Source organism: Cryptotermes secundus, unplaced genomic scaffold (assembly GCF_002891405.2).
Source record: "Cryptotermes secundus unplaced genomic scaffold, Csec_1.0 scaffold793, whole genome shotgun sequence".
Lineage (NCBI taxonomy): Eukaryota > Metazoa > Arthropoda > Insecta > Blattodea > Kalotermitidae > Cryptotermes > Cryptotermes secundus.
The window spans coordinates 200,853-226,199 of record NW_019722435.1 but is presented as its reverse complement, the minus strand read 5'-3'; the positions used below and the strand labels follow the sequence as shown (position 1 = coordinate 226,199).

At 42.0% G+C, this 25,347-nt stretch overlaps 1 protein-coding gene across 3 annotated transcripts in view; it reads left to right on the top strand.

Moving 5' to 3' along the window:
* Positions 1 to 25,347, top strand: part of LOC111861491 — a 103,537-nt gene that overhangs the window by 2,791 nt on the left and 75,399 nt on the right. Inside the window, exon 1 of one of the 3 annotated variants that reach the window (XM_023846122.2) lies at positions 2,291 to 2,451. The exons of 1 other annotated variant lie outside the window; for it this stretch is intronic. The gene's annotated coding sequence lies outside the window, so the exon portion shown is untranslated. Of the gene's footprint in view, positions 1 to 2,290; positions 2,452 to 22,936; positions 24,719 to 25,347 lie in introns of those variants that run through there. One more of the 3 variants, XM_023846123.2, reaches the window with a different exon arrangement.

Below are 25,347 nucleotides of genomic sequence, written 5' to 3'. Positions count from 1 at the left end.
TATAGTAAAGTCCGTATAAGTAAACATTTGTCTGATAAATTTCATATCCAGAATGGTCTAAGGCAAGGAGATGCTTTATCGCCACTCCTTTTCAACTTTGCTTTAGATTATGCCATTAGGATGGTCCAGGAAAACCAGGTGGGACTGAAATTAAACGGGACACATCAGCTATTGGCCTTTGCCCATGAAATGAATCTACTGGGTGATAATATAGATACCACAAAGAGAAACACATAAACTTTAATTGACGCAAGCAAGGAGGTTAACCTAGAAGTAAACACAGAGAAAACTAATTATATGTTGCTGTCTCGTCACCAAAATGCAGGGCAAAATCATGACATAAAGATATGTAACAGATGTTTTGAAAATGTGGCCCAGTTCAGATATTTGGGAACAACGATAACAGATCGAAACCTGATTCAGGAGGAAGTTAAGAGGCGATTGAACTCGGGTAATGCTTGCTACCATTCAGTCCGGTACCCTTTGTCTTCTCGTCTGCTGTCTAAAAACATAAAAATTAGAATATGCAAAATTACAATTTTGTCTGTGGTTCTGTATGGGCGTGAAACTTGGTCTCTGACATTAAGGGAGGAACATAGACTGAGGGTGTTTGAGAACAGGGTACTGAAGATAATATTTGGACCGAAGAGAGATGGAGTGACAGGAGGTTGGAGTAAACTGCATAATGAGGAGCTTCATAACTTGTACTCTTCTCCAAGTATAATTAGAATGATGAAGTCAAGGAGGATGAGGTGGGCAGGGCATGTAGGACGAATGGGGGGAAAAGGAATGCATGTAGGATATTGGTTGGAAAGCCAGAAAGAAAGAGACCACTGAGAAGACCAAGGCGTAGGTGGGTGGACAATATTAAAATGGGTCTTAGAGAGATAGGATGGGATGGTATGGATTGAATTGATCTGGCTCAGGATAGAGACCAGTGGGGGGCTCTTGTGAACACGGTAATGAACCTTCGGGTTCCATAAAATACTGGGAAATTCTTGAGTAGTTGCAGATTTGGCTTCTCCTCAAGAAGGGCTGAGCTGCATAAGTAAGTAAGTAAGTAAGTAAGTAACATTAGTTACTATTCCTTATACTTCCGGCTATCTTGTCGCTGTATCCGATGCATAGGTCGTGTAGCTTCAAACGGGACATGTGAGTATTGACAGAATGCTGAATGGGAGGTAGTGGAAAATGAAGCCGTTCTTGTCCACTGAAGAGCCTAGGCTAGAATTTGTTTCGAAGAGCGACGAAAATACCAGAAAACTTGAGCTTTGATAACCGAGCAATTTGGCTTTAATGGCGACATGTATTCAGGATGTGCCCTGTCAAAATCCAGGTCGGAACAACGATTATCCTGGCCGAGTCTCCGTGGCTTTCCTCCGTTCCTCCAGGAAAATTTAAGGAAAGCGCACTAAATTAGAACGCGACATTTGCTTTTCATATCATTTTCAATTCAGTGTTCACTGTAATCCAAGTTTTTGCCTGTGTAATCTGAGATAATGGCAGCGACTTTAAACACATTCGTACATTTGTGATAGGTAGTTGAATTCCATAGTGGATACGCAAGCTATTTCGCCAGAAAAATTAAAACTGAAACGTTTTATATTTATTTAAGCTTAAAACTATAAAAATAGAGGAAGTGTAATGATTCGGAAGTTCCATATAATGGAATAGAGGTGCCTTCTTTGGCAGTTACGGAAAAAAATTGCAGTTTTTGTTCATAAGATAACGTAACATAATACAGAATATTAGATAATTAATTTCTTCAATTTTTTGACAAGCATATTCAGGTTATATAATACTCGTAATTTAAAAACAAAATCAGAAGTTTTATTTTTTACCACTAAGACATTAGATCATGTCTGCTGGTAGTTGAAGCCATGATGCCCATGATAACCCACGACATTACGGCAATGGTGGTTGTGTTCGCCCTCCCGCGACACCGGTTTCTTCCTATGTTTACGTACTCGTAAATTAAAATCTGCTTGTAGACCTACGTATTACTGAACACTGCTCGTAGCAGAATAGGGTACAAATGGCACACAAAAATATAAACATTTCGTTTGCTCCATTTTACTGTAGTTTTTGTGTCCCTTCGCTCGGTATATGCGTTTGTTCTGGGCGAACACCGAGCGGCGAACATATTCAGTGACGGTGCATATGTCCGAAACTCGATGTTGTCCATAAAGACTACAATGTACAACAATATTTATTGAATGCGTCTTCTATAGCAATGCGCGGCGCTGACTGCAGGTTGTATGGGAAAACAAAGAGGCTAGTTCCGCCAATGAGGTTAGCTCAGTATCTCGACCGCCGCGTTCGTGGTAGGTTGTGTGAGGAGTTTAAGTGTATAGTGCTGTTAAGTTCAAGCCTGTGCTTGATGTGACATATCACGTCATGATGTAACAGGAAACTTCATCACAGGAGTAGTCAATTAACCTCATTCTTTCAGTAAGTCACTTCACCGTAATATTCTGAAATAATAACAATAATACTAACGAATATTTAAACAGGCAAAATAAATTCAATAGAAATTAATGAAAAATGCAAAATTAATTGAGTGAACTACTTACCACATTACAAGTATCCACAATCCACTGGAAGATACAGAATTAAAAGCTCTGCCACTATCGAGAACACAGTTCATCATCATAGATCTGACAGTACCTTGATTGCAAATAAAATAGAAACGAATGGAAAAATTTACACTAAATCTTACAGTGGATGGAATTATACCGGAGAAAGTAGAAAATACACAGATTTAACATTCTAAATAAAAAGTATAATATACAGAATTTACAGGAAATGAAAATTGTGCCAGAAGTTTTTGTTTCAGCGAAAGGAAAGATGGCAGTAGAACACTTATGCACTTATTTCATATTCAGCAACATATAAACGCAGGCTTTAGAAGAATGTGCTGTCAGAAACACGTAAAGAGGTCTGGTGGGGTAAAAGATAAAGTCCCTGTGCTTAACTAATTAAGCACTACGCCATGAAGGCGTAGGGGGAATGGTAGTATAGATCCACATTTTCTTGACTTCGGCACTAGTTGGAGGTGAGTGGTCAGCTTAACGCCCTGGCCGCTGTAACCTCGGGGAGGGAGCCTTCGGTACCCATTAGAGAGGAGGTTGGGTGGGCTACAGAACCCTTCTGGACTGCATACTGAAAATTCTTGCCCTCCCCCATCGGGACTCGAACTCGGACCCCTCGGTCTTGCAGCCCACTATCCCGGCTCCTGGTCTAGTAGGAGAACTACTTATATATGGCTATGTGTATATAATTTCCATGAAGACGTGTAGTTTTCGATGACACGTTCAAAGGTAAAAAGTAACACATTTCACGGTTTTAACATAAGTCAGAGTTAAGAGGGAAGGAGAAGAGGTATGAAGAGGACAGCGAAAAAAGAAAGTAAAGCAATGGGAGGGGGGATGAAGGTATGAAAGAAACTGCTTCGCACTGAAGTTCGAATTGCCTTTTCCAGGAAAAAACAATCCTATGTATCCCATGGAGAAAGCAGTGTTCTGGGATGTGGCGCCGTGTATATATTGTGTTAACCGACGTTTCGGAGGAACGTATCGCCTCCATCTTCAGGGTAGGAGAAAGAAGAAGAAACTCCGCAAGCGAGGAACAGGTGCGAGCAAGTGTTCACAGAGGGCGGAGTTTCTTCTTTTTTCTTCTACCTTGAAGATGAAGGCGATAAGTTCCTCCGAAACTTCGGTTAGCACAATATCTACACGGCACATCCCAGAAGACTGCTTTCTTCATAGTCACCGCCGTGAAAACCTCAAATCTGACGGTGTATAATTTTTTTTTTAATTTTACATCTTGTCGCGTGGCAAAAAAATGCTAGCCTCACTACTTTATGGGGACTAAATACCATCATAATGCTATGATTGCAGGTCATTATGGTAATTAATTTATTGCTGTGTGTCGAAAGAAGGTCCGGGCTCTGAGGACGATGCACAAAAATACGCATAATTAAAATTGAAAATACAGAAAATGTAATAAATCTATATACAGAAAAGTACAAATAAAATCTAGTAGACCTACAAGGCTGTAGGTCTTGATGTTAGAAATGGTAAAAATATAAAGAAGTATTTGTGTAAATGAAAACAAAGCAGGAATTAACACGGGGCAGAATTGATTATCTTCCAGGGAGTGTTACATATAAGCACACCAAAACAATGTCAGTGACATTTGCTGCATATTCAACAGGAACGTAGCATTCAGAACATTGTTTACAGCAATGATTTTCAAAGAGTGGGGTGCGTACCCGGGGACAGGATATTCTGGGAGAGCTATAGGCCTATAGCAAAATCATTGAATTAATTATAATTCTCGACGTGTCAGATATCGATTATTTAATTTCATGCCTTTGTAAAATATTTATAGTGTTATTAATTTTTTTTTCGCTTAGTGGGGGGGTGGATTCCAGCTGGGTCCACTCGGCACGGCGGCCACTGATTGGCCTATTGTACCTGCCCAGGGTGATTATGATCATGGAGAAATTGGTGGAATGAAGATTGGCAGGGGAAACTGAAGTACTCGGGGAAAACCTGCCCCAGCGCCACTTTGTCCACCACAAATCCTACTTGACCAGACCAGGGATCGAACCCGGGCCGCTGTGGTGGGAAGCCAGCGACTAACCGCTTGAGCTATGGCACGGCCTATAGTGTTATTAACTAACTCCGTAGCTTTCGCCCACAAGCGAACTATACCGACCGAGTGACCGCCGCTTGTCTGCGAAGTTAGTGCCAACTTTAGCGGATAGAGGGTGTCGCGTGATCAGCGCAACAGATCCGCATGGCCGTTAATTTCGGTTACTATTAATTGCTTAAAACATGAGATGTGTTGATTATAAAAATGAAAAACTGAAAATGCGGTTCTTTATGGACACAAAAAGCTAAGGGGATCGTGATGAAGTTTTTGTTGAAGTTATGGAACCAACAGTCTTACAGTAANATAACTCATAGTATATGTATAGTGATGAAAGTAAGTGATGATGAAGGGTAAATCTCTTGGTAATTCATAAATTTTTCATTTGTGTCTTTTAAAGCCCGCCGCTATACCGACTGAACCATCCCTGCTTCTGATTATTTATTGCAGTCAAACCATAAGTTAAACGTCGATTTCGGACGGTCGTCATAGTGGCGTTTAACACTGAAAAATGTAATGTTATAAAATGCTGCAGGTTCAAGCCCCGAAGAGGTCATTAGATTTTTCTCAATTGACTTAATCTTTCCAGTCGCACTAGGCCCTGGGGCTCACTCAGCCTCTAACAGAAATGAGTATCAGGAATTAATTAAATAATTTTCCTGGGGAGTAAAGCACGGCCGGCGCGTAAGGCTGACAACCTTACCGCCATCTTTGAGCCGATTGTCTAGATAATGTGGGACCCTCAACGTCTCACAACCCTATAGGCCTTCACGGCCTGGTACGGGGATAGATTTACTTTTTTTACTTTTTGTTCTACTTGTATTCTTGTCAGTGTATATAGACTGTAGAGCGTGGAATGGTAGGATGAGGAAAAAATGGGAAAGACTGGATGGAAACTGGCGTGGCCTAATATAGGTACTATCCCCTAGTTTGTCTGCAGGGACTGAGGAAAACCGTGAAAAACTTTAGCGTAGCCGATCTCCAAGGCCGAGATTAACTAAGCGCCTGGCGAATACAAGTTTCGTAGTGTACTTGCTCCGCCATTTAGTCATTATAAATAATAGTAATAATAATAATAATATAACGATAATATTGTTTATTTACGCGCTGAACGCAACAGCCAGTGACCAATTACAGAGTTAGCACGAATACAAGCAACAGTAATATGACAGCACAAGACAAAACAAAAATTAATCAGTTTTGACTTCTTACGCTCAAACAAGAGTTCCTAAAAATATCTGCAAGTTTACATACTGCATGTGCGCTGAAGGGCAGTGGCTAGAAGTTCACGTGAACATGAAGTTACGCTTGTTCCGAGTGGGAACCCGAAGGCGGCTATTTCGAGGCCAGAGGGGCAACATTTAGTGCCACTAAAACATTTAAGAACAAAACATAAAAGATGATGATGGTAATAATAATAATAAATACCCGTCCTTCACTTGTTATATAACTGCCTTAATTGTTAATATCACAGTAGTAGCTGAAGCATTCACTCATTCACTCACTCATTCACTGATGAAGCCGACCCCTTCTTGAGAAGCCTCAAATTTTGCAGCAACCCAAGAACTTCCCAGGATTTTATGAAACCCGAAGGTTCATCACTGTATTCACAAGAGTCCTCCAGGTTAGAGGCTTCTTGAAATATTTCGTAACAAGATTATTTTTTACGGTAAGGAGTTGTGAGCCCCCCCCCCCGCAATCCCTAAGCTGGAGGACCGCACCTTGACGGCTGTCCGCGACTGCTTATTCAGTATATTCGCAGCTTCCCTCCATACCTGGAGGGCGTCTCCTCCATCCGCAACCTGAGGACGCGCCATGCCGTGCTGACGAGGGACCCATCTAACGTGACGCTATCGCTTTAAAAGAACAAATAACAGCTTAAGAAATCGGAGTTTTTCGATTTAAATAAAACATTTGATGAAGAGGGCTAGTATTGTACCAATGGCGTTACTGCAGTGACTATGACACATATTTCCAAGATTATGTAGTTCAGATTAAAGTATGTGGGTATTCTCTGTTAGTTCTGCGGTAGGAAACAGAAACCGACCAAGCAGTCACATCTTTCATGCTTATAGCTTGTAGACTAAGTCTACTTGGAACTCTGGCCACTACTGGCCTCAAATGATGGTGCTTGTGGAGCAATTGCTGGAGTTGAAGATTGGCAGGGGAAACAGAAGTACTCCGATAAACCTGCCCCAGTGCCACTTTTTCCACCACAAATTCCACATGACCTGACCCGGGCTCGAACTCGGGCCGCCGTGGTGGAAATCCGGCGAATAACCGCCTGAGCTGTGGCTATGCTTGTAGCATAGCCCGTTCAAGTTCAGCAAGGAATTATTTGTTTTGTATCTTCATCCTACACGCACTTTCCTCCTTTTTTTTTTTTTACCCTTTTCATACTTTTAACTAGTTCCCGCCCTTCTCCTCGAAAACCCCGAATTAAGTTACATTTTTATCGAGAGCGCTGTCTTCTGGCCTGGACCGCCCTGTAGTGCAGCAGAAGTTCACCTTCTACTGGACTACGTGACGTCAGACCCCCAGATCCCAGGAGATGTACGCATCGCTGTGAGAACCTCGAATCGTTCGTACGCTTTTGGCCTTCTGATGGCAAAGTTCTGAACATACGAGTAATGTACCACCTATGGAAGTATGTGAAAATTCTGCCTGAGGACACCATAACCCACCCACATCGTAAAGTGAAGGTATCCCTGTAACAGGCCGTGGAGGCCCTTAGGGTTGTGAGATGTTGAGGTTCCCATATTTTCTAGACAGTCGGCTCACAGATGTCGGTGAGGTTGTCAGCCTTAAGCGCCGGCCGCCCTTTACCCCCCCAAGAATACGAGTACTTGAAGAATATTCCTGGTACTCATTTTTATTAGAGGCTGAGTCGACCCCAGGGCCGTAGTGTGGCTGGGAGGATTAGGTCAGTTGAAAAAATCTAATGACCTCATCGGGACCTGAACCCGCGACCTTCCGGCTTGTAGCATAGTGCCTCAACCAACTACGCTACCGGTAGAAAACTTATAAATCATTTCCGATTATGTTGTACATAAGGGTCGTACAGATATTAGGGCAGTCATAACAGTGCAAATGGTGCACGCTATGTTTCTAAATTCTGGGCTCCAGACCTCTATTTACAGTACGCCCATACGATCCCCGGACCCCTGTTCTATTTGCATTCTTAGTGGTGATGAGCAAATTGCGAAATACGAAGCCCAAATTTGGGTGTAGTTTTATAGGGAGTATAAGGCCCCAAATTTTCATTCCATATTGCTGTTGTTGGAGAATACAATGGCTATGTGTTCTTCGGAAATGGAAAACAAGATGATTGGCGACTCTTGGTAATAATTTTTAAAGACGAGGGACAGGTGGGACAACCTGCAGACAGCCGACGTCGACGTCTGATCCTATGACCCTGCTACGATCCTGCTCCCTGTAGATGGATATACACTTCTGTTCGGGAGGTTTCACCATTGGGCTGTGCTTGCAGTTGTTCTTTCTCAGGTATCTTGTTCGAATGTAAACCGAGAAATGACCGACTATCCTGTTGGAGAGTTTCATGGTTTTCCCGGAACCTCCAGAGTAATGCCGCGATAGTATCTTGAAAAAACACAAATTTCTCGTGTCGCATATTGTTGTATTACCTAGCAACGAGTTGTAACACGATCCACAGAGAAGACAGCTACTCTTGTGTTTTCGCTGGGAAGTGCATGCTGAGTCGTTGCCTAACAATGAGTATATGCGTCACATATCAATAGCGTGACATGCAGTCCATAACGTGATTCTTCGCTAAAGAATAAGCCGCAAATTATATGATATATGCCCTGAGACGCTTAGTTTTCGAGATACACATCACTGTCAGATGAGATAATATACTTTCCAGCAGTATTATTTGCCACAACGATACATAGCGCATTGTTAAGTGTACTGAAGACATAGTGCACAGCAGACACCAGCTGTGATCATGCTTAAACGACGGATACCGCGGCGTGCTCTTAACTCTGGTACCTGTAGTAGTCGAGACGGTACTTCTCCACGGTAATACACGCTACGTTATCGTGGTCATCCAGACGCCAATGCGTTTCGGCTGCTGGAGTAACCTCTCCGTGAGGCAGGAAGTGAACCAACGGCGGCCCACCGGAATCCAGGTCGCCCACGTGCTGTACACACTCACGTCAATAAAGTTACCATAATTGCAGCTGTGAAACGACAGTGGAAGGGTTTTTGAAGGACTTTATGACGATTAAATATACCCATACCACTGCTCTCGGAGCGCACAACTGTTTCCAGATGTTCCTGCTCTACGGATGCAAGTTTGCAAATGGTTACATAAACACACTGAGGGATGAGTTCTTCTCTGAACAGACGAAGCATTCTTTACACGCGTGATGGTGTGTTCAAAGGCCACAACGGTCATCTTCGGACATATAATTATCCCCATGCTATACGCGAACGTGGGTATCGTAATTATTTCACAGTCAGCGTCTGGGATCTGGAATCGTCGGGGATATGGTCTTGGGCCCTTGTCTGCAACATGACATGCTGACTGCTCAACAATATAGTTATTTGCTGCAAGATATTCTAGCGGGGCTGCACGAAAATTTGCCTATAGTTACGGGGCAGTGGTTGTGGGTTCAGCACGACGGAGCTCCAGCGCAACATGGAGGAGATTTCCGGCAGTTGTTGAAAGCGACATAACCAGGAAATTGGGGTGGGTGTCCGAATATCAACTGTATGACCTCCTCGGTAGCCGGATCTTACTCCAACGGATTCTTTCCTAGCGGGACGCCTGAAGGAGCAGATATGTGCAGTCCCTAACAGAATTATCGAAGATCTCGGGGCAAGATATCAAGCAATTGTGACAAAGTTCGATTCCAACATGTCGACGCGTGTTCGAGAGAATCTTGCGCAGCACACTGCCGTCTGCCTTGAAATGGACGGAGAGCGTGTCGAAGCCCTATTGTAACTACGAGCCCTCCATGGTCTGATTATTTGACGGCAACGTGTATCTTGAAAAATAAACGTCGCAGGACATAAGTTGTACAATATTTTCGATTTTTTTCTTTAAACGGAAAATCTCAGTATGTTGAGTTAGTGTGAGAATTCTTTTCGCCTAATATATGTGTGCTTGTTGAATACTTAATTGTACACACCATGGTTGTAATAAGAACTATTTTGTAATATAATAAATAAAGTGCAGTGTAATATATATATACGTTTTATATGTGTATATAATAATGTATGGGGGCACGCGGTAGCGTAGTTGTTGAGGCACTATGCTAGAAGCCGGAAGGTCGCGGGATCGAATCTCGATGAGTTGGATATTTTCAATTTACCTAATCCTTCCAGCCGCACTATGGCCTTGGGGTCTACTCGGCCTCTAACAGAAATGAGTATCAGGGATATTCTTGGGGGTAAAGGGCGACCGACGCGTAAGGCTGACAACCTTACCGCAATCTGTGAGCCGACTGTCTAGAAAATGTGGGAACCTCAACATCTCACAACCCTATGGCCCTTCACGGCCTGTTATACAGGGATAGCTATACTTTTTTATACTTTTTATAAAATAATGTATAAGTAATTATCAGTGTGCCACCGGTCATGCTTCTCTAAGGCAATTCTGGTAGAAACAAGACCTGAAACTCGATAGTCACGTGAGTGAACTTCTCAAGGTCTGTGGCAAAGTTTGGACTTTGGGCCTGACGTATATTTACAACGTTTCGGAAGTTAGCTGTACTCCCATTTCAGGTTGCATACTGTCAGTGTATTTAGAGCGAATATTCTGTTTGGTTTCATTTTTCCGATATATTGTCTATATAAAAGTACAATGTAAGTCACAATCCGGGTATATCTTATTTATTTCCGTATGTTGATTGAATGTCGTCGAAACCCTGACCATCTTCAACGGGTGTTCCGTATTAAAGGAAACTTTACAAATCTTTTTGAACTATATAAAATATCTGAGTCCTAATTTTCCTATAAAAGATTATGTTATAATTACAGTTTTCTTTATTGCTAGTTGGGTGGGACTAAGTGCCTTGTACTGCGGCCACTTCTGACCTATTGTACCAGCCCCAGATGATAGGTGAGGGTGATTGTGGAGCAATTGGTGGAATGTAGATTGGCAGGGGAAACCGAAGTACTCGGAGAAAACCTGCCCCAGCGCCACTTTATCCACCACAAATCCCACTTGACCAGACCCGGGATCGAACCCGGGCCGCCGCGGTGGGAAGCCAGCGACTAACCGCTTGAGCTATGGCGCGGCCCTAAAATTAATGTTAGTATCTTATTCATATTGTTATGTATATGTGTTAAGTGGGTCAGTTGTCACCAGGTGGAGGGGATGGCCTTTAGATAAAGGTAGCTCTGAATTCATTAAGCAGCTGCTGACGGCCACTAACACATGCATTCTAGTTTGAGGATCGGACGTGGGCTAATATTTCACCTTAAGAAACTAGCATATATCGAGGCCGCACCATAGCTCAAGCGGTTAGTCGCTGGCTTTCCACCGCGGCGGTCCGGGTTCGAGCCCGGGTCTGATCAAGTGGGAATTGTGGTGGACAAAATGGCGCCGGGGCAGGTTTTCTCCGAGTACTTCGGTTTCCCCTGCCAATCTTCATTCCATCAAATTCTCCATCATCATAATCACCCGGGGGAAGTACAATAGACTAATCATTGGCCGCCGTGCGGAGTGGACCCACCTAGACTCCACCCCCTCCCCCAACTAAGCGAATTGGCATGTATCGAGGGATTCGGATATTGACAGATTCTTTGAACGGAGAGAAGAATATTGAAGTCTTCCGTAAAGCGACATGAAGTGAGAGTTTTGGAATCGATACGGCTGACTCAGGGTAGGACGTAATGACCGGCTTTTGTGAAAACGTAACGAGCCTTCGGTTTCATGGAAGGCGGTAAATTTTTGACGAGCTACTATCAGTTTCCCAAAAAGGACTTTGTACCATATAATTTATAATTTTTAAAATTTTATATAAACCAGTGTCATGCAACTTTAATTTTGTCGCTACTCAGAGTGCCCACTCAAAATTAGTTCATATATTTCAAAGTAAATGTCTCAGCATTTTTAGAAAACGTTCGTGTCGGTAATAGTGAACTATTTTGACACGCATCAGTGTGAACAGAGCTTAAGTGGCTGTCACTACAAATACCACTAAAATACGGCAATGTGGAATTACTTTCAGTCTCTTGTATGACAATATTCATGACTGCAGAAGCGCTTGAAAGCGTGCGTAATACCAGTCTTTCCCGAATCATAACGCTTCTTAATTGAAATAAAAGGAAAAACGTTGTTTTTTCAAAGCTAGTTCCCCAAGTAAAACGTTTCGTATATTTACCATTTTACTACGGCATAGTCTGGACGGAATATGATAGTCGATTAATCGAAGTTACAGTTTTTTAACATCCTTGTGATTAATTTTTAAAAATCAATAATTTCCATCCGGTTGTCTCTCCGGCAGGGACGTTTTTATTTACACCAAATTTTCCTGCTATGAGTTGCAAAAAACAGTGTGAGATTGCAGATGAACGGTTAATTTATATGCATGCTCGCTCAGAAATATCTGTTTTGCGATTTCAGAAAATATTTTTAATGGTGATTGCTATATTTTATCGTCTGCAGACTCTTGGCCTCACTGAAGCCAGAACAATTTTTTTGCAGGCCACACCTTTTAAAATTAGTTGCATTCCCGCAATAAAACAGCACGCCTCTCTATTTTATTTCATGGACAATGTCTATAAGTGATCCTAAAAACTGGAAATAAATCACGCCATGATCCAACATAAACACGTATACTTTTTTTTTCTTGGCACTAAAGCCCCAGTGGGCCTAGGCCTACCTCCATGAACTTATCCGTCCACTTCGGTTTTTCTAGATGTTACACATTCGGTAGGACTTCTTGGGCGGGTGATCAGCTCATCGCAAGGCCTCTACCTGTAGACAAACACAAAGAAAACGCACACAAACATCCATGCCCTGAGTGGGATTCGAACCCACGATCCCCGCTTCCGAGCGAGCGAAGACAGTGCATGCCACACGTCTACTTACCATGGTTATTACAAAATACGGAAGGGGCTACGCTACAAGCCGGAAGGTCGCGGGTTCAAGTCCCGATGAGGTCATTGGAATCTTTTTCAGTTGACCTAACCCTTCCAGCCGCACTAGGCCCTGGGGTTTACTAAGCCTCTAACACAAATGAGAACCAGGAATTAATTAAATAATTTTCCTCGGGAGTAAAGCGCGGCCGGCGCGTAAGGCTGACAACCTTACCGCCATCTTTGAGCCGATTGTCTAGATAATGTGGGACCCTTAACGTCTCACAACCCTATGGGCCTTCACGGCCTGGTACAGGGGTAGCTTTACTTACTTACTTTACGGAAGTTACGAACTTATTGTTGCCTTTGTTGCAGTACCTTTTTTATGAAGAAAATAATGAGGAAAGAAATTTATTTGGACCCGAAACCATGCATATAACATCAAAATTAACACATTTTCGGGAGTTGCCTTTTAAAGAGGAATATTTTCATTCTCATTATTGTTCTGTGGCACAGAGTAGAACGGACTTTTGGTCATTATGCAATATATACGGCATCTATTCTGCAAATATGGTAGGCCTACATTCATTCATTCATTCATTCATCGGTGAAAAAAAAAATTAGGCCTACAGGCCTACATAAAATACTTTTTTCTCTCTGATAGTAGCATGGAGAGTGTGCGTTGTGATATATAAATCACGTATGTCCACCATTATTTTGTTACTAGGCAACCATATTTGATTTTCTTTGCTCTATTTACCTGTTACAAGACTTATCACCATGCACCGTCACGGAAATAAATACGTATATTTAAAAAATGTGATGTCACATACGGCCAGAGTTTAATGATAATTGATAAATAATAATTCTGTGTTTTTGTTTCTTGCTACGCACTCTCACGTGCCAGTTACGGGATTATCACATATGTTACTTGAGAAGTTCATTAAAGATGCATGTACGAGGTTAATCAAATGAACACATTGTTACAAGCATTGTATGTGTTGTCTGTTATGTATATTTAATGCATGCGAACAGTTGGTTTCCGGTCTTTTGTTAGCAAGAAACATACTAATCTTTTTCTCATCTTGCTCCTGATAGGATTGATTTCTACGTTTCATGATCATCTTCACAGCAATTTACGGCAAAATAACCCATAAATCGTATTTTTAAGTACAAGTTTCCTATTTCACTAGCATTAGGGAAGAGTTTATTAAAGACGTTGGGGATCAGAATTGAAAATATAATTTATTCAGCCCGTTATGTTTAGAAATTATATCTCTAACACATAACAAATTCGCATAAATTGTTTGCTTAACCGGCTTTCCAACATCGACTTTCTGAACATGTGAGGTGTGTATATATTCGCTCAATGATTTGCTTTCATAGAGGAAAATTTACGATTGAAGGGTTTGATTAGTACAGTCACGGTGGCAGTACTGAGTAATAAAAATAAAAAAAAAATTCCTCCGTTCGCTATATGGTCGTAAAATAACATGATGATTAGGCAACTGATCATGACAATGGATGCTGTGGGTAGCATAACATAAGTTTATAGCCAGGCGTTCAAGCAATATTATTGGTTTCCCTCATGAATTTGACAAGCTGTAATGTTTGTGTTAGTGGGAGGAGTATTTATGAAGTGAACTTCTGAGATGGGCTCAAGTGCCATGATATACCTACCAAGTTTCATGACGATTGTTTGAGGCATTCAAATAATATTAAGGTTATTACTATAAAAAATTGAGGGTCTGCAGTGTTGGTATCATTGATGGGAAGGATTTACGATACTTTTAGACGACTTCAAGAGGCATGCTATACACACAAGTTTCATGAAGATCGGTATAGGCGTTCAAGCATTATTAAGTTTTTGTCTCAGCTGTTTGAGAGGCTGTAATGTTGGTATTACTGATGCAAGGGATTTCTGAAGTACGTCGCTCAGAATGATGCAGGTAGCATGATATAACATACTAAGTTTCATGACGGTCGGTTACTGGGCTCAAGTAATATTAAAGCTCTTACCTCAACAGCCTGAGAGGCTGTAGTGTTGGCAAGGATTTATGAATTATTCCGTAGAGATGGCTTTAGGTGGAATGATATATATGCCAGGGTTCATAAAGGTCTGTTCTTACGTACACACACATAATATATACATACATAGACGCACAAACTAGAAGGTTCTGTCATAAACCTTCTTTTATTTTTTCAAAATAAGGAAAGTGAAATTAAAGTTGTCCTCGTGCTTAACTAGTTAAGCGCTATGCCATGAAGGCCTGTGGAGGGGTGGAGGTAAAGACCTACGTATTCTTGACCTCGGCAGTTGTTTGAGATGAGTGTCAACTTCACGCCCAGGCCGCTTTACTCCAGGAGGAGAGCCCCTGAAACCATTGGATAAGAGGCTGGATGGGACCCAGAACCGGTCTGGATGACGTGGATAGGAGAGAAATATCGCCCCTACCTGGACTCGAACTCCGACCTCTTGGCTGTACAGCCCGTAACCAGTCTCTTTGCAGACTGTTCTGTCTCGGCTCTACAAATAAGAGAAGCAGGCAAATAAAATAATTGCTTTTGAAACAGACGGAATTTGTTTGTCGTAGTCTGAACACCAAAAATTGTTCTTGAAATTAAGACTAAAAATTTGGCTAAAATAGTAAACCAACCGCTTGCAGAATTATAGTCACACAATTCGGCTGATCATTGTGGCCGAGTGGATAGTACTACTGCTTCGTGTTCAGGATGTTCCGGGTTCGAGCCTCGGCTCGGGGATCGTATATCCTGACTGAGGCTTTTTGGTGTTTATGTTCAGTTCCTCCCGGGTATTACGTTACATCAGTCATTACCGCTTCATTTGACTTATAATCCTTTCTAGTTAATAATGCATTAAAATTGCTGTTGTTCGGCGCTGTACAATATTTGATATTAACATCTCCGTAAAATCAATATATAGGTAATCGGATTAGCAATTCAGTTAAATGTATTACTGCTGTAATTATCATCCTGCACTGAGATATTTGGAAGGTTCATCTATTGTGCATTCTTATGGATCAATTACATTATTTCCCGTCTTTACATGCTTGTAGACGTGGCAACATTTGGTAGAATCTTTTGGTGCATGAGGTTACAGGTCTTCGCGTCTGTTTCCCTGGATGACGAGTGACAGAAATGAAGGTTACGTTTCGTGCAACGACAGATGTGCGGGCCTACTAACCCTTTAATATAAAACACAGTGGTAAATATGTGTAGATGTACTGCCTGCTTTAAGGGGGCTCCTACACGTACGAGTCTGGCTCGCGAGTCCGACTCGGCTCGGTTTCCAATGAGCCAAACTCGTCCGTGTGTGGGTCACCACGCTCATACGTGTATGGTGAAATTAATCCGAGCCCTGCTCCTTGCCGAGCCAGAATCGTACGTGTATGGGCCGCCTAACACTCAAACTCACAGCAGATGTATTTGTAGGTTTGGGTTTATTCTCAGCATTAATTGCTGGGTCTTTGTTTGTAGAGGTGCAGTTCATTTTCTGTGCAGTGATATTCAGGCGAAGCTAAAAGTTAAGTGGCAATTTTTCTTTTTACAGCCAGGTTAGTGAGCACTGCTCAGGTACTAGACAACTTTCATGCAGGAAATGACGTACCCGGGCATCGGCGGTTTGATCCCCCTTTCTATTTCACCTCTTCCCCTGGCCAATCCTCTTCATTTTGTAAAAAGTATCGTTCTTTCTTACCCAGAAATGAAGATTCTCCCACTTCTCATGCATCAAAGAGTTATAGATTTCTGAAGAAAATCGTTATACTGGGAATTCATCATTCCACGAATTTAATTACTGAGACTTGCAGTAAGGAGAGGCCGGAACAAGACGTAGGCAACATTTCAATCTGCACCCAGGGAAGCGATGCCGGTACTCCAGGCAACAGAAGGTGCACACGTTCAACTGATTACTGTATTAATAGGTCATTCGGTGTGAAAGTTACGCACAAACTGCTCTTCTCTACTCTTACCAACATAATAGTTACCACTGAGTGGGTGGCACTCCTGTTGGGTATTCGGAATGTCCAGGTTTCAGATTTTATTTCAGTGCTTTTGTGGTTTTACTCAGCCCCTCGAAGAAAATTCCGGTGTAGTACATTAAATATGACCACGATCGTTTCCTTTCACTTCATTTCCAACAATTGGACCAGTCGTTAAATCAAGTACAACAGTATATAGAGGGTTAGGAAGTCTGAAGACAACGTAACTTGTGGGTTTAATTAAGAGCTATCGTAGAGCGTATAGTAACTTAGATTAATGGTGCTTACATATCCATAAAGTGGATTAGGGGAATCAGCGAAGTAACTGGAAACAGATTGGACTATCCAGTTACGATTTGTGGCAGGGGTAGAAATTTATATATTCGCCATCACGCCTTGTCCGTCCCTGAGGCCACTCAGCCTCATGTCAATCGATGTCGCAGTTAAAGCGGCCAGAACTACTGGCTTCCAACTAATGTCAAGCGTAATGCATGGAGCTTTAGCTCTATTTTTCCGTATGTTTTCTTGGCTTGGCGCTTAAGAAAGGGGATAATTTTATCTTATGACAACTACTTGGATCGGTTAGCTAATATGGTACTTGATAAATGAATTGGATTCCCTGTTTATTTATAAACATTCTGCCAATTTGTAAAACACGTAATGTCGGAGGAATAATGACTGAAAGACTCAGTCCTTCCGAAACGTCCGTGTATATTTTTGGAATACACAACATTACATCCCAGAAGACAGAACACTTCTTATTCACCGCTGACGGAACCTCAAACTCAACATATTGAATGTGTTTCTTTCCTTCGTATTCACAATATCTTCTACTGTTCAAGTTATCCGTGCAGATGTATCCTCGCATATGTCACTTAATCTGTTCATTCATTCATTCATTCATTATTGGAGGGGGTGGGTTTACCCATGCACCGCGACCAGTTGTTGATCTATTGAAGGTCCCCCTTTGATATTCTGCCAGTCGCCATACCCTTCCGGTACTGGTGCTCGCTATCAGCCCCGTTTAGCCAGCGACTTTGGCCCCTCTACTGGCAGTGGTACCCGATATTTCCCCCATCTACCTTAGGCATTGGAAACTACTTGGGCGGGAAACTTTTTACCTGATTTTGCTCAGAGGATCTTTTACGTGCCGTAAATCTACGACACGGGACCCACGGCTTAAAGTTCCTCCCGAAGGACTTGTTCCCTGAATTTTTCCGCCCTTAAAAATTCCACGACCTCCGCCGGGTTTGAACCCGCGTACCTTGAGTTAATCTGTTAGACATACCGAAGATTTCCTAGGATGGGATATCCGATCCTCTCTATCTTGTTACATAAGGCCCCGAATGGGGTTCAGACTTTGATCCCAGTGATGGAAGAAAGTGCATACCCTTAGACCGCACAACAATTATTTCCATGTATACAGACACATCTCAGACCTATATGAATGCTTACATAAATAAAAGAAGACAAGGGTAGGCAACTATTCTGGAGAATATCGTTATTTTCTCGACCCTTATATGATGTAGTGTAGTGTAGTGTAGTGTAGTGTAATGCCATATTGATCGGCACGTCGTTTTTTTATTGCTAGTGGGTTGGGACTAAGTCCCTTGTACTGCGGCCACTTCTGGTCTATTGTACCAGCCCCAGATGATAGGTGAGGGTGATTGTGGTGCAATTGCTGGAATGAAGATTGGCAGGGGAAACCGAAGTACTCGGAGAAAACCTGCCCCAGCGCTACTTTGTCCACCACAAATCCCACTTGACCAGACCCGGGATCGAACCATGGCCGCCGCGATGGGAAGTCAGTGACTAACCACTTGAGCTATGGCGCGGCCTCGGTACGTCGTTTCTAGGACTTTATGTTATCAAGGGGGGACTATGAAGATTGCCGTGTGTTTGGCTGTGGCGTTTTGTAGTTTGCTTAATGTTTACCAGCATAATGGAGGAACCTGCTACTTCAATTTATGAGATCATTCTTACGATGAAGATGGAAGGTTTCTGCGGAATGTTGGAAAGTATCTACTGAACTACACGACGTCAGATCATATAAGGCAGTGATATTCATCATATCGTTTAACTTCGTGTTACACAGTAAGTATTTTATTTTACGTGAGAGCTGGAACATGTTACAGCTCACTTACTTCTGAAGGAGTGTTTCTAAGCTAAAGAAGTTGAAAACCTGTAGGGTGCAGGATCATGTTGAAATACGAACCTGACTTCATTTCAGATCCTCCCAGTGACAGGTGAATATTTATATTGCAGACGTTGTATAAATAGAAGTTTCCGAACGTCATACCTCTCTGTGTACACAAGCTAATCGTATAATTGCCGTGTCTGTAAATATTTCACGCTACAAGACACACTTAATACATCACCGAGGCCTGTGTGTGTCATGTAAATGGCTCGACAGCGTTAACTCAACTCAATACTCGTTTCCTTCCTATTAGTGAAATAAGACAGACTGAACCGAACGATGAATACAAGACTTAGTAATGACAAAGTGAGGTTATGTCATGTGTTTAGGGTGTTGCTCTTGATGCTCGTATTTAAATTTATGTTGAAAGTCGGCAATTTTTTTCTTGTAAGATTTGAGGCTTTCACGGCGGTGACTATGAAGAAAGCAGTCTTCTGGGATTTGGCACCGTGTATATGTGGTGTTAACCGACGTTTCGGAGGAACGTATCGCCTCCATCTTCAGCACAGCACAACTTACAGCACAGTCTGCTTTTACCGGTTCTCACGGTCTCTTCGCTTGCAGATTTCTTATATTTTTTCTTCTACCCTGAAGATGGAGGCGATACGTTCCTCCGAAACGTCGGTTAACACCACATATACACGGTGCCAAATCCCAGAAGACTGCTTTCTTCAATTTTTTTCTTCATTGTCGCATAATTTACCGCATAAGAAGGGGTACAAATGTTATGTTTTGTGTTATTATCCATCATCTTGTCTCTGTCTAAAAACCGTCATGTTTATTTTTCAAATCACAACGTTTCGGAGACTAGATTCTGTCTCCGTCTTCAGGTAAAACCTACTCAGTTGGAACCAATCGATAGAGCTAATCCCTATCTCCGGACAGCTATTCCAGTTTCAAGAAGGGGTACATAGATCAAGCAACAACACAAACCGCCTGCGAGAGCTAAGAAAATATTCAATTATCGAAACTCCACACGTATGAAGCCTTGTACCAAAGAAGTATCTCGAATGAAGTCACAAAACGTTGTGTTTTGAAAAATAAGCAGGATGGTTTTTAGGCAGAGACAAGACGATGGATAATGTCACAAAACATAATATTTGTAGCAATGTACCATCGTCATAAACTTTTAGATCTTATAAGAAGGGGTCAGGATAGAAACAAGGCCTTCCCTCTTTTTACTGAATTTCTTATTCCGATTGCATCATTGTCATAGACTGGGCATTCCTGATACTTCAGACTTGATTAATTAACTTTTCCTTTAATATCTTCTGCAACCATTTTATTGAAGTATTTATAATACGGATGAAGCATTAAATATGGATGGGATGTGGAGTTTCAGGAGAAACAATGTTCTGTACTCTACCAAAACATAAACCACTTTCGGTTATCATTTCTATAGAAATTCTTCCGTATTTCCTTTATCATTTGAACTTTGTACAGCGGCGCTTTCAGAAACTCGAATAATGTGGCGCCAAATGATTGTATAATTGTAGGTAATGAATTCGGAAGGATGTGGTTTAGTGGTTAGAGTTTCTGGCGGTGAGTATTAAGATTGTGTGTCCTTCTAGTATGGTAGATAGGTACTAGCATTTCGGAGGAACCTGAGGGCTTTTTCATCAGGGCAGAACTATTGGTGCTAAGAATAGCAGTTAGACTTCTAGGCCCACACTTAAAATAGCTTAGTGGGCCAGGCGTTTTGAAGACACACAGCACTTGCTTCCTTGTAATAATACGGATCAGTTCGCCGTCTCAAGTGTCGATAATTGAGCGAGCAACACGTGACATGAACCCTGGGAGTCAGTAGAGGGGCGTTCAGGCTACGTGGGTCTAGCTGCCATAGATATGACAGGACCCCCTGAATGGTCCGAATCGTGTTTTACAACCGACACCCTGCAGGTTCGTATCAGGCCAATTGGATCCTAAAGCGACCTTCCGGCTGGCGCCTCGCTGGTGGACTCGCAATAAACTGGGCAGAAACCTTATTATTCATATTCTCTGGGGAAGAAGATTACTTGAGTTTCTTACGGCAGAGCTTAAGTGTCTTAAAATAGTATAAGATACTGAATGAAAGAACGAAACAAAATAATTTTGTATGTTTGCATCTCACTTGCGTTCTAATTACTTAATTATGGAGCTGAACCCTTCTTGAGGAGAAGCCAATTCTGCAGCTACTCAAGAATTTCCCAGCATTTTATTGACCCCGAAGGTTCAGTATCGTGTTCACAAGAGCCCTCCACTGGTCCCTATCCTAAGCCAGATCAATCCAATCTATGCTATCACTTCCTATCTCTCTAAGAGCCATTTTAATATTGTTCACCCTCCTGCGACTTGGTCTTCCCAGTGGTCTCTTTTCTTCTGGCTTTCCCACCAATATCCTATATGCATTCCGCTTCGCCCCCATTCGTGCTATATGCCCTGCCCACCTCATCCTCCTTGACTTGATCATTCTAATTATACTTGGAGAAGAGTACAAGTTATGAAGCTCCTCATTATGCAGTTTTCTCCAACCTCCTGTCACTTCATCCATCTTCGGTCCAAATATTCCCCTCAGCACCCTGTTCTCAAACACCTTCAGTCTGTGTTCCTCCCTTAAAGTCAGAGACCAGGTTACGATGCATAATTGAAATGCATCGTGTGAGAGACGAACGAGTGTGTACGTGGTTATTATGGAAATAAAATATATATTTTTAAATTTTAAATCCTGTTTTATGTGGCAGTTATTAATCTTTGGGTTTCAACATCTTAAGAAAGACTTTCTTACACACGGTTACTCAAGAAGTCTGACGCAAACTTACTGTCCAGAAGTCTAAAAACTAGTTTCACTCGACTCGTTAAGGATGACGCATAAAACGTTGCAGGCCTTAGTGTTGCAAGGGTCTCCCTGGGTACAAGAATTAAACACCGAATAAAACTTTGACAGGATAATCAGCTTCAGGATTTAGTCGAGGAATTTTCCAGTTGCGTGTCAGTCGTTTTGTCACGGTGCGTAACTTGTTTATAAGCAAGAAGTTTGAAAAGACACATTTGAATGGACTTTATATATTTTCCCGAAATCGTCTTTAGTATTTGGCATTTCTCATTTTACCTTGATATTAATTTATTATAGATTATATTTATTAAAGTTAATCATGCTATTTAGCAGTGCGCACCGTCCACAGATTTTTGTCTTTATTTCCAATAAGAATTTTCACTCAAACGTATGAAGTAATTTCGAAGAGAAACTTGCCCACAGGTAGACATCTCCGAATCATTAATTAATTTTATTCACTGTACTTGATCAGTAGGATGGGATGATATGTATTGGATTGATCTGGCTCAGGATAGGGACCAGTGGAGGGATCTTGTGAACACGATAATGAACCTTCAGGTACCATAAAATGCTGGGAAATTCTTGAGTAGCTGCAGAATTTGTGGCTCCTCCAGAATGGCTCAGCTCCATTAGTAAGTATTTGAACGTATTAATGGACTCCTTGGAGAAGAGTCATTCTTCAAAAGCTGACCACGAAGTTTTCATTTTGTTGAACCCAAAGATTCGTAAGAGACTGCCACTGAATCCTACCCTGAGCCAGGTTGGTTGAATTCAGATCATCACACCTAATTCTTAAAGATAATGTTAATATTATCTTCCTGCCTACTCATAGGTCTACAAAACAATCTTGTCCCTTCAAGATTTCCAGTCACAGTTTTGTATTTCATTCCCTTTAGGTACAAATATTTTCCTCAAACCACCTCTGTGGTCGAGTGGTCAGAGTTCCTGGCTACAGATCCAGAGGTCCGGGTTCGATTCCTGGCTCTACCATATTTTTTCTTGGAAGTAGTGGGTCTGGAACGGGGTCCACTCAGCCTCGTGATGATAATTGAGGAGTTATTTCAAGGAAATAGCGGCTCCGGTCTAGAAAACCGAAATTAAAGCCCGGGGGGTCCGTTGCGCTGACCACGCGACACCCTCTATCCGCAAAAGTTGGTACTGACTTCGCCGACAAGCGGCGGTCGCTCGGTTGGTATAGTTCGCTTGCGGACTAAAATCACGGAGTTAGTATTTGTTTTGTTTTATTATTCTCAAAATTCTGTCCTAAGACGCTTGTTTTCTGTGGTGAGAGATCAATTTCCAGATTGCATTGCTGTGTGCAGTGAGCGAGCAATCTGTTGTCGAACCAAAGTTCTCCCAGTCTCCGTGACCCCGCTCATCTTCCCCGGGCTCCCGCTACTGCATCTCTTCTCAAATTTACAGCTTGTATTCGTCTACCTGACCAACAAGGCTTCATGTCTTTCTTAATAAATGAGAGGTGTGATTTTAGGTCATAAACTGACTACATCAGTCAGGGGGCCTGATTTTTGTTGGCATACCGCATCTGGTAGTTACGCCATTGAGAATTCTGTGCCAAAAGTCAGCGCCTGTAGCGGTGACCGTCCGAGGGTCGATGGTATGGTGGGAGGTAGCTGTTTGCTACTTTCTGCGCTGGCATTGGTTTTATACTGCCCATGTTCTTGCGTCATCCTGCTGCAGTCCTACGTTGTGATTTAAAAATCACGCTCACTAATATTAATTATGCATCTAACCACTAAAATTTATACATAGTAGATTAACTGGCGTGTGAACTGTATACGTGAACAGTAATTCCCTGTGCTTATGAAGCAATGATGGTCTAAAGACATTCGGAACTGCGACTTTAAAATGAAGACGAAATATATTACTTAGGAAATTCACTTCAGATTCTGGGTAATTAAATATTCAAAGATGTTTTCCACAATTCAGTCGACAGATATGCAAACCTTGGTGCTTTTTTCGTGCTACTTTCTTGTTTCGCTTATTTTACTACCCTGAAGATGGAGGTGACATGTTCCTCCAAAACTTATGTTCTCTTTCAAGGTGCTACAGGGCGTTATGTTCCAGAAGGCTGAATTCTTCTAGTGCAATGAAGTTTCATTAATTTATCGCCAGGCCTGTCTTAACTGCCTATGATTTTGTCCGCTTGTTTTCATGTCTATACATATTCATAAGCCGGTCTCCCCTTTAACGAATTTTCGCAAGAATTTAGAATTCACAGTAAAATTGAAAGTTCGAGTTATGATTACTGTTCCCTTGGGTATAATGCTATTTATTTGTACGTAGGCCTGTAAAATTATCAGGATGGTACGTGTAAAACAGAAATAATAATAAAAAAACAGCGAGCCAAAAAAAAACTCACTTTCATTCCTCGTAAAATCGAGTAAGAATTCCGAAAAGGAAACCAATAAGAAGACCAGATAAATCGAAATTAATTCCCTTACGCGGCAACGGCAAATCAGCTTAAGGGTTTGATTTGTTGCATTCTGGTCCGTCACACTACTAAGTTTACAATTAAGTTTATTTCAGTTCAATGTGACATATAATGCGTTTACCACTTCAGCACTTAATTACCTAACATGTTTCGATTCTTAATGAATCATCATTGGAGGTATACCGCTACGATCAGGAATCCACCAGTCGGGCGGCGGTCCTGTTTGCCACATGAGGCCTGGCGTTGTCATGGAGGAGAACCGCATCGTCCACGAGAATCCCCGGGCGCGACTGCACTCATTCGGATGGGAGATGATGGAGCATACACCGTATAGTCCAGACCTCGCCCCCAGTGATTACCACGTGTTCGGTCCACTGAAGAAGTTCCTGACAGGCCAGAGGTTCATTTCCGACGACGACGCGAAAACCGCTGTCCGGCGGTGGTTCCGCGCTCAACCGGCCGAATTCTACAACAGCGGCATCTCCAAGCTAGTGGTGCGATGGGACAAGTGCCTGAATCGGGTTGGTGACTATATGGAAAAATAGTCAAAGGTACTTAGAACACTGCCTGTATTTTGATTTCCCTGTATGTGTATTATTGTGGCTGAAAACAAAATAGGGGCAAAGACTTTTCGATTTGCCTTCGTATATTCTACTGAAAGGTGTCCAGAAACAAGAATTTATTGATTTTATAAGGATTGTTCATTGTTTTTGTTTTCCTGTTGTCACAGAGCCATATGACACTAGTTCACCGTCAGACTCATAGGACATCAAGGCTTGGTCAGAATACCATAACGTACAAGGTGATTCATTCCACTGACTCTCCCAACACACTATATTAACTTGATCAGACATGTTTAGGGTCTTTAAAGCACAGCGGTTTCTATACATACCACCAGCCTTTTCCCCACAATGCATTTATTGGTTTCGTATAAACTTAGGCTATTTTCCAAAACAGCATTAACTGATTCATCTTTGTAACGGGAGTACAGTGTGATTTCTATGAGGGATAAATTAAATTTTTATTATTATTTAATTTCAGGTTATAATCATTAACTCTAAATAAAACGTGTTTTAATACATGTCGGTAACGACAAAAACAGACACTTATACAAGGGAGCTGAGGCCGTGCTATAGCTCAAGCGGTTAGTCACCGGCTTCCCACTGTGGCGACTCGGGTT